We start from the raw sequence: 9,097 nt of genomic DNA, 5'->3' as shown, positions 1-9,097 counted from the left end.
AACATAACGTACCTCTGATCTTGGTAGATGCTCAAAATTATTTAGGGCTGGAATGATGATAGCGATATTAGTTCTCTGTGAATTTTATTATTGTTAGTATTCTCTAGGGGTAAATTTGGAAATTTAAGTATGAACTTTATCTGAATTATTAAAATATTTTATGCAGAATTAAATTATTTAAATGCAGATTACAGATTCAATAAAATATAATCAAGATTACATAAATATGTTATTAATTGTGTTATATATTTCATTACGAAGAAATATAAATAGATTTTGTATTATATTTGTACATATTATATTGGATATTGATATATTTGGATATAAGCTAAATTATTTAGATATTATTTGTTTAGTTATGTGCTGGAAGTTAGAGAAATTATTAAATGGAAGATAAACTACATGTTAAAATATTTAACATTATACCATAATAATTTTTCTTCTGCATTATTTATATTATGTAATGTTAATGCAAGTTATCTTTTGATTTTAAACTGTTTTCGTTATGTCATTCTTCATTCTTTTATTGAAGTTACTTCAAACAATGGTATTAACTTTTTGTTGCTAAATTATCACAAAAATATTTGCATAATACCCTTTGCTTCATAATAAGTACATACAAACTTAATTAAAGTCGATTGAAAAAATAGAACTACATTCAAGAGCAGTCTAATAGCTTCCAAAAGCGGTGACCATTTAACGAACACGCAACAATATTTTCCTTTGCATTTCACAACAAACAGACAAGAACGCAATTATGTCTCATCCACTATCCCATTTCTCACAGACAGAAAACCCACATCAAAAACAAAAGAACACCTACAAATAACGGGCCGTAAAATTAATTATAAAATCATAAAAGCTTCTCCCAGGGAAAACGACTCATCGTTTTGCCAACAGTTACATGTCTCCATTAAACGCAGAAACAATGAACATCGCTTCCCTTTTATGTCTTTGTTTATCGTTATTACTAATTATTATTTACGAATGTTTAGGACAAAATAATATAAGAAAAGATGGATAAAAGCGATAGAAGATAAAAAGCGGTTAGAAAAGATTAAAAATAAAAAGAAAGTTCTCTTTAAAGTTAATACGATAACCATTTACTTTTTTTATTAAACCGTACGTACGATTGTTCTACTGATTGTTTACTTTTATATAAAATATGGATACATTCAATGCTTCACATGAAAATACATTTTTCGCCATGTCGACCTGATTTCAAAATATTTTATTTAAAGAAAATGAAAAGATTCAATTACAGAACAGATTTCTACAATGCATGCATACAATTCATGAATGTTACCTTGAAAAATGAAAAATAATATAGACAATAATTAACTTTAAATATACAATACAGTACTGTACTCTATAATATCATATAATAATATAATAAATTTATATGAACGTGTAAATTTAGAATATGATCATTTTTGTTATGAATCCCATGATCGATAAATATTTGATAAAATTTTAACCCTAATTCCAGACTTTCTCAACAAAACGTACTATCTAAGGAACAAATATTCAACAAATAGGTAGCAAAAAGTACGAATGAAAAATAAAGAAAACTATAAGGATGAATAGAAAGGGATAAAAGGAGATTAAAAATAGAAAAAGAGGCTTTTTTTAAAATCAGTCCGATAATATTCCACTCGAATTTTACTTGTCGATGAACGCACGTTCGTTCGAGAGTATCGACGAAGACGGAAGGGTGCACGCGAGCTGCGCGCGAGCTGCGCGCGAGCTCTGCAAGCCTGCATCCCTTGCAATTGGTCCCGGGGATCCGACGAGCAGAGCTGCACGACTTGCCCTGGCGTAGTTAGACAAATTGCATCGTCGTTACCCAACAACTCCCATTTTTCTGTCGTTTCCCGCATTTATTTCGAGGGGTTGCGAGAAAATTCATTCAACCGAGACCAGCCGCGATTCTGATCGATTCCGCGTGCAAGCTTGGACAAAGCGAAAAGAGAATGTCCTAATTGAGAGGGCGACCTTTATTTTATTGTTGCCGTTCAGCCGATGTTGAAAATCGTTTTTTTCTTTTTCTTTTCCTTCTTTTTTTTTTTTTTTTTTTTTAATCAAGCAGCGGTAAAGGGAAATTGGTTGGAATTTGAATGATCGCGGAATTGGTGTCGCGTGTCAAGGTTCGCGTTGATTTGTGTTTTAATTGGCGGAGAATCGGTGAAAAGTTTATTTTTTATTAATTTGGAATATTCGAAAACTGTGGACTGTGAAAAGTTATTGGAGAATTTTATGGAATCATACGTGAGGTAATACAGATATATGTTCAATATATCGTTTATTGATGCGCTTAGATTTATTCGTAACAGTTACAAGTTATTTATTTAACGAACAAACAAAATTGAAAATAATCCTAATGCCATTGAAATTGAGTAAATGAATTGCCTCATGTATGTATTAGATTCTTTCCAATTTATATATCGCTAACGATTACATTTTTTTTTTTCCTTTTTTTTTTTTTTTTTTTTTTAATCAAGCAGCGGTAAAGGGAAATTGGTTGGAATTTGAATGATCGCGGAATTGGTGTCGCGTGTCAAGGTTCGCGTTGATTTGTGTTTTAATTGGCGGAGAATCGGTGAAAAGTTTATTTTTTATTAATTTGGAATATTCGAAAACTGTGGACTGTGAAAAGTTATTGGAGAATTTTATGGAATCATACGTGAGGTAATACAGATATATGTTCAATATATCGTTTATTGATGCGCTTAGATTTATTCGTAACAGTTACAAGTTATTTATTTAACGAACAAACAAAATTGAAAATAATCCTAATGCCATTGAAATTGAGTAAATGAATTGCCTCATGTATGTATTAGATTCTTTCCAATTTATATATCGCTAACGATTACATTTGTTCGAAAAACCTGTCTTTTAAATCTCATATTCTATCTAAAAGCATTTTCGAAAATAGCTTCTACCGATAATCCGATCGCGTGCCGTAGCCTCTTTGAAAGGAAGACACGTAAAAGCACGGGAATAAATTCTACCTCTGAACATTGTAGAGATAAGTAGTATCTATCGATAAAAATTGCACGATTGGAATTTGAATTCGGCTCCTCCTTATCTCGTCGAATCTTTCCCACCATCCGAGCTATTCCAGCCATTGACAAATTCTCTCTTATTCAGTTTAATCTTGCGAAATGACCACTGCCTGCAGTTCATTTTTATCCGACTAGGAAAATCAAACCTCGACATGATACGGAAACTAAATTCAACAGCTTGAAAACGACTTTCGAGAATTTAATGGAGACGCAATTTCACGAGTGAAACGTTGAGTGGGGTTCCGAACGAGAATTTTCTATGAATTTGTTGGATGAATTGTTTTAAATCAGGTTCAATTCAGTAAAAATTCTTCTATTTACGTAGAATGGATAATGTAATTATTAATCAAGTTCACAGAAGTATTCGAAAGCTTTTTATAAACAGATTATGTGTGTTACATGAAACATTCTCCAAATTTCATTGCCACTGTTATGAAACTTGACTATCATGATTATGTTGGTAAAGTTTGACGTAAATCTGAATCTATATATATCTATAGAAATGACAAGATATAACAAAACATTTAGAACAAGTTTATACTTTTCACGAAGATCAGAAAAGTACTCAAACAGTCAATTATCCATTATAATAATAAATCTTCGTATTCAGTAGGACTATATCTAACATTTATTATATGCTTCAGATCGATAATCATTTTATCCATAATGAACGTAACGATTATGTTAATAAATACTTTTTATGCAATAGTTTAATGTGATAAAAATTCTATTTTGAAATTGGATTTTATTAAAAACTGTTAGTCTAAAAATTGTAAAAATTATAAAACAACGGAAGAAGTAATTCTTGGAGGATTAGGTAAAATCTCTCGAGTGTTGCAATAACAATTTCAGAGATTTGTCAAAAATCATTGTTCTCGATAAACGATAGTCGGATTTCGGATCGTGGATTCATTAAGATCGACTTATCTTGTGATAGTCTTAATTGAATCTCTCGTGAAGCATCGCACGCGCGAGTTTTCACCTCTTCGCGAGTTTATCGTTGCTCTTGATTGGTTTTCGTACCAACGAACGTGCGAAACCATCGTTTCTTCTCCAGTACACTCACTATGGTTACGTGTAAAACATTGTCAGTCGATAAAATGGAGGATTATTGGTTCGTTCATTGGTTGGAAATCGTACAGAGGAAATTGCAGATACGCCAAATTCAATTTGTACAGAGTATTCCTGGTTGAAATACGATCGAGATAAAAGTCTTTTGTTAAAATAGATATTGTGGATCTTCCGGGTTTTCAGCCAACAAAATTCTATGGAAATATTAATATTGGTATATATACCTGCGAACTGAATTCATAGTTTTGTTGGCAATGGGATATTTGCAATAATATCGATTGAAGAATATTAGATGCAATTTTAATACTGATGACATCAAGTTGTAATTTTCATACTGACCACAAATAGTAAAATTAAATTTTTATCTATAATCATTTCATTTACGATGAATATAATTATTTCATTAATTGATATTACCTCGAGAATAGCCTTACGTAAGGAATTCATCTTTTTTCTTATTGAATTTTATCCACAAATAATTAATAAATTACTATAGATAAGTAATAGATAAGTTCATTACATTTTCGTAGAAAGTTTCTCAGAAATTAATTGGAAACGATTCTAATTGCTCCCGCGTAAATACACAAAGTAATAAAATTTGTTTATTTTCTTTGGAAAATTACGTTGCCCTGTCAGAAAACTTAGGGAATTATGATAAAATATTTATCCATGCAGGTTTAGGTGTTCATACTCGCGAGCATTATTTACAAGCAACAAAACCGATAATTTTGGATCTAGCCTGAAAGTGGATATCCAGGGATATCGAGTACGCTACATGATTTTCGCTGCATGGAAAATTTACGATTCGTAAGTTAAGCATAAGCAGAAATGAAGACTTTCCATGTAAAATGAAAATACATCAATATTTAGTTAAAAGGTAGTACATGTAAAGCTAATAGAATCATTTTCTTTCCATTATTTCGATGTTAAATTCGATTATCTTTCCACAAGAAATATCATTTATTTTCCAGAAGCTTCATCAAAAATAAAAGAAACATTTACAATCAAACGTGATAAATTGAATTATAGGTAACATTTAATATCGTGGTATTTTTGTATTAAAAGAATAACAAATGAAGCATGACATGTAAAATCGCTAATTGAAACTTGTAATGTTGATTCTTATTACCATATTTAATTACCGCGGGCTTATTGTTTAAATCGAAGCAGAAATTCCAATAACAGGCACACACGAGCATTGAATATTAAAACAAATATTGCAACACAACTACTTATGACGTAACGGCAGTGTGATCCTTGTGTGCAGTATTGCTACATGGGACTTTTTGTTTTCCTATACTTACTTTAGTAGAAATAATCAACCGATCATCGATTTTTAAATTTCGCAAGATATAGATTTTACAAATATTTTTATCTTTCGCAAGAACAATATCGCCTTTAAATGTAATTCTTTGAACCGTGTACAGTGTACGACCAGTGGAAAATCCATCCATCTAACAATATGAAGAGATTGTTAACTGCTCAACCGAATGAATAGACTTCGTATATGTGGCGATCATACATCAAATGATAACAAAACTATTTTACTACTATTGAGTATAAAAAGCCTAGCTGTGAGACTATTCTAAACCTGAAAAATCTAAGAAGAAAAGCCTACAACCTAATCAATATTTTGAATTTCACGATACGCCAAAGTTTTGTGGAAATTCTAACTTATGCAGGATAGAATTATAGAAAAATATTTAATAAACATAACTACATTCTAAATTCATTGACGTACGATTACTTATTACCTCAAGTTACCAACTTATATAATAGCAACAGCAATAATAATAACAGTCTATTATATTAGAGAGCGTAGATCAATTGTCAAGTAGAAACATTATACATTCAAGGATTACAGAAGGCAATGAAAATATATTCAAACATCTACAGCATCCAGGAATAACAATTTCCTTGTGATGGAAAGAAAAAAAAAAAAAAGGAAGAAAATAGCCGGAAGAAAGATCGTTAACAAAAGTCGTTAACATTAGGATCTGAGAATGGGATCATCCGTTTCTCAGCGAATTAATAACGTTGATTTGCAAGCAGTCCACGGCGCATTCGCACGGCCAATTGGCAGAGAAACATTCGTCAGCTAATAAGTAGTATAACCGGCTTCTAATTATTTCCTACCCATCCAGTAGTTTTCAACCCACGCCGACGTGATCGGAATATCGGCAAAATCGCGCGAACACTCATGCGACTAATTCGTCACCAACACGATCCGACCCGCCCTTATCCAACCGGATATCGAACATTCAGTATAACAGTACGTTGTCTATCGATCGTTCCAAGAATATATATATATATACATATGGAAACGTGACAGATCCAGAATGGAACCTCGAGAGATCGATAGAAATTGATGGATTATGAAATTGCTGGATAATGTGATCTATGTATCTGGAGGGTGATCACGTGGATGAAGGTATGTTGATTTTTAAATTGTAAATGATGCAGTGTAACAATAATGTAGGTGTTGTGTATACTTTTTTTTTATTGCAAAATCGTAATTATCTTTTTTCTATAAATTTGAAAGGAATAATACTTTCTGCAGGAAAAATAGCTTGTCTGTGTATGACATGCTGGTAGATAACTAGGTAGAAAGGAAGTAGAATTAGTTTGTATACAATTACTTTTTAATAATAAAATGTTAAGATTATGGATTGAATTATGGATTGTTTAATCTTTCTTTCTCTACCATTGATAATATTCTAGTAATAAAATATAAGAACCTGAGCTGCTTAATTTTTATGAAAATTGCTTATCGATGATTTTAGATCCACGAAATCCGCAATTTCATTTATTATGAAGATTAAAGATTCGAGAGTGGAATTTAAATAGATCAACAGAAGTTGGCGATTAATGTGACTTAAAAGAAGGTTAATTTATTTATTCCATTAGAGTAAATATATCGAAAGTGGTGTTTAAATTACAAACTACAGTAAAGATGGTATGCTATTATTTATAAGCTTCTTTGTTTAATATCTCCTTCAAATTTTATTCATAGATTTAAAGGAAGCAATATTGCAGTGTTTCGAAAAATCGAGCAGGATATTACATCGGATATTGTGTGTCGGATCATCCGTGAAAATCAATGGTACAATTGACGACGTACGATGTAAGAATGTAAAAGCAGATAAGAATGATAGCTCTTGTAAGCTCTTGAAGCTTCGCTAATCTCGACCATATGAGATAAATCCACCTGTGTATCAAGCGAATGCAAATATGGCGATGCATCAGAATGAGAAAACGAAGTGTTAACTTATAAAGTTACCCACATCCAGCGAACTCTGATCTCTTAATATGCTTTTCACTCTGTTAATTATCTATCAATTAATTGAATATTTAAAATCTACCTACGCGGCAACAAGAAACGAAAGGTTCAAGAAATTTGAGGCGTTTAAGGAAAATATCAAAGCAGAGGTTGGCACCGAAATGTCTACGATCTTACAGTATTATCAAACTTTATGACATAGAATTAGTAACTCTTTAAATACACCATAAACTATTGCACGCATAAATTTCCACTTCAGATGTTTTATAGGAGTTTTTACGCTCATTCTAAATAAGATACGCGGATATTTTACGATCTTTTCACGTAAGCAGAAAATATTCCAAATTTTAGAAGGTATCGAGAATTTATGCAGCCGAGAAACATAAATTTCTGTTACGAAATGACAAACTGTACGCTTAAACGAAGCGCATACTGCTTGCTGAGATATCCGAGTGTATAAAATACATATATAAAAAAAAAAATAACAAAAAAAAAATAGGAATTCATGTTGATAAATCATAGCCGTTAATTTGCTAACAGTGTATTATTAAATTGAGGGGAACTATTTCTGTTATCCAAAATATTCATTCATCTAGAATATGAAATCGGTCAATATTCTAACATCAAAAAATTCCAATATACAATTTTGATATAGCGAACAATAATCCTGTGCACGAGTGCTTTTAGCAAGATGAATCTGATTAAGTAATTCCCTGGAAACTTGACGAATCACACTACTAAAACTAAATCTACCTCAAAATAGAAATTTCAGGAATTTAGCAATGCCATAAATGATACGTATTTGGCGAATAATTTAAAAATGCAATCTTCAAAATGCATGTATCTTGTTTAAAGTCTTGATGTTTAGACGTTTGAGTCGACAAGAGGTATTCGCGAGATAAGGAAACGGAATCAAAGGAAATTATCCGAATAATTATGGTTAAATATCGAAGCCGAATATCGAATTTTCAGGCAAAAATTCGACACAGCGATCCTTGGAACGTTGTTGAACGTTCTCATGATGTCTCACAACTCTTGCTGAGAATGTCGTTGAGAGCAATTGTTCAAGGTCTCGTCGATCATTTGTCAATCGATAGCACGCTATTGATTCCACGCTAGAGACAAGGAGAATTCTGTTCGCATCGATGCGACCCGATTCCACTATTCAAGAAAAGATGCTGCAAAAACCGGTAGTAAACAAAAATTGAATTATCCTGTGTCATTTAAGTTAGTTAAAGTGGAGTTGGTACTATTTTTTCAGCAGCGATACATTCCATGTTTCGCTATTTTTTCATACGATATAGAATAAAAGTAAAAGAACATAAATACAAAAATTGTTTATAATATTAACTTCTATAATATATCTATGCGTTAATATTTTATAAACACCTTTCTACGACTCTTCTTTCTAATTTTGTATTTTCTGAAGATTTAATGAATTTTAATTATTATCCATTAATAACTTTTACAATGTACCTATTAAAAGATATTTATAAAAAACTTTCGCATACTGGGTGATTGAATACGAACGATCATGAAAAATAATTCGGCGTCTATTGATTTTATTAAAAGATATTTGAAATGAAATTTTTTGTACTTAAGAGAACTCGTCATATTGATACATTTCGGTTCTTTCATATCTTATGGTTTCTGAGGTATGGAGGGTCACCTTGTAGCTCTT

The 9,097-nt window shown here is 31.4% G+C and overlaps 1 long non-coding RNA gene across 1 annotated transcript; it reads left to right on the top strand.

Moving 5' to 3' along the window:
• The first annotated feature begins 5,548 nt into the window (after positions 1-5,548).
• LOC117151911 lies at positions 5,549-8,760 on the top strand. Its single transcript, XR_004462074.1, has 3 exons — positions 5,549-6,567; positions 6,920-7,092; positions 7,173-8,760. It is a non-coding gene; the product is annotated as an uncharacterized LOC117151911 (long non-coding RNA).
• Positions 8,761-9,097: the final 337 nt, after the last annotated feature.

Source organism: Bombus impatiens, unplaced genomic scaffold (assembly GCF_000188095.3).
Source record: "Bombus impatiens unplaced genomic scaffold, BIMP_2.2 scf_0525, whole genome shotgun sequence".
In the NCBI taxonomy this organism is placed as follows: Eukaryota; Metazoa; Arthropoda; class Insecta; order Hymenoptera; family Apidae; genus Bombus; species Bombus impatiens.
Note: the sequence above shows the minus strand (reverse complement) of the source record. Positions and strands in the feature narration are given on the sequence as shown.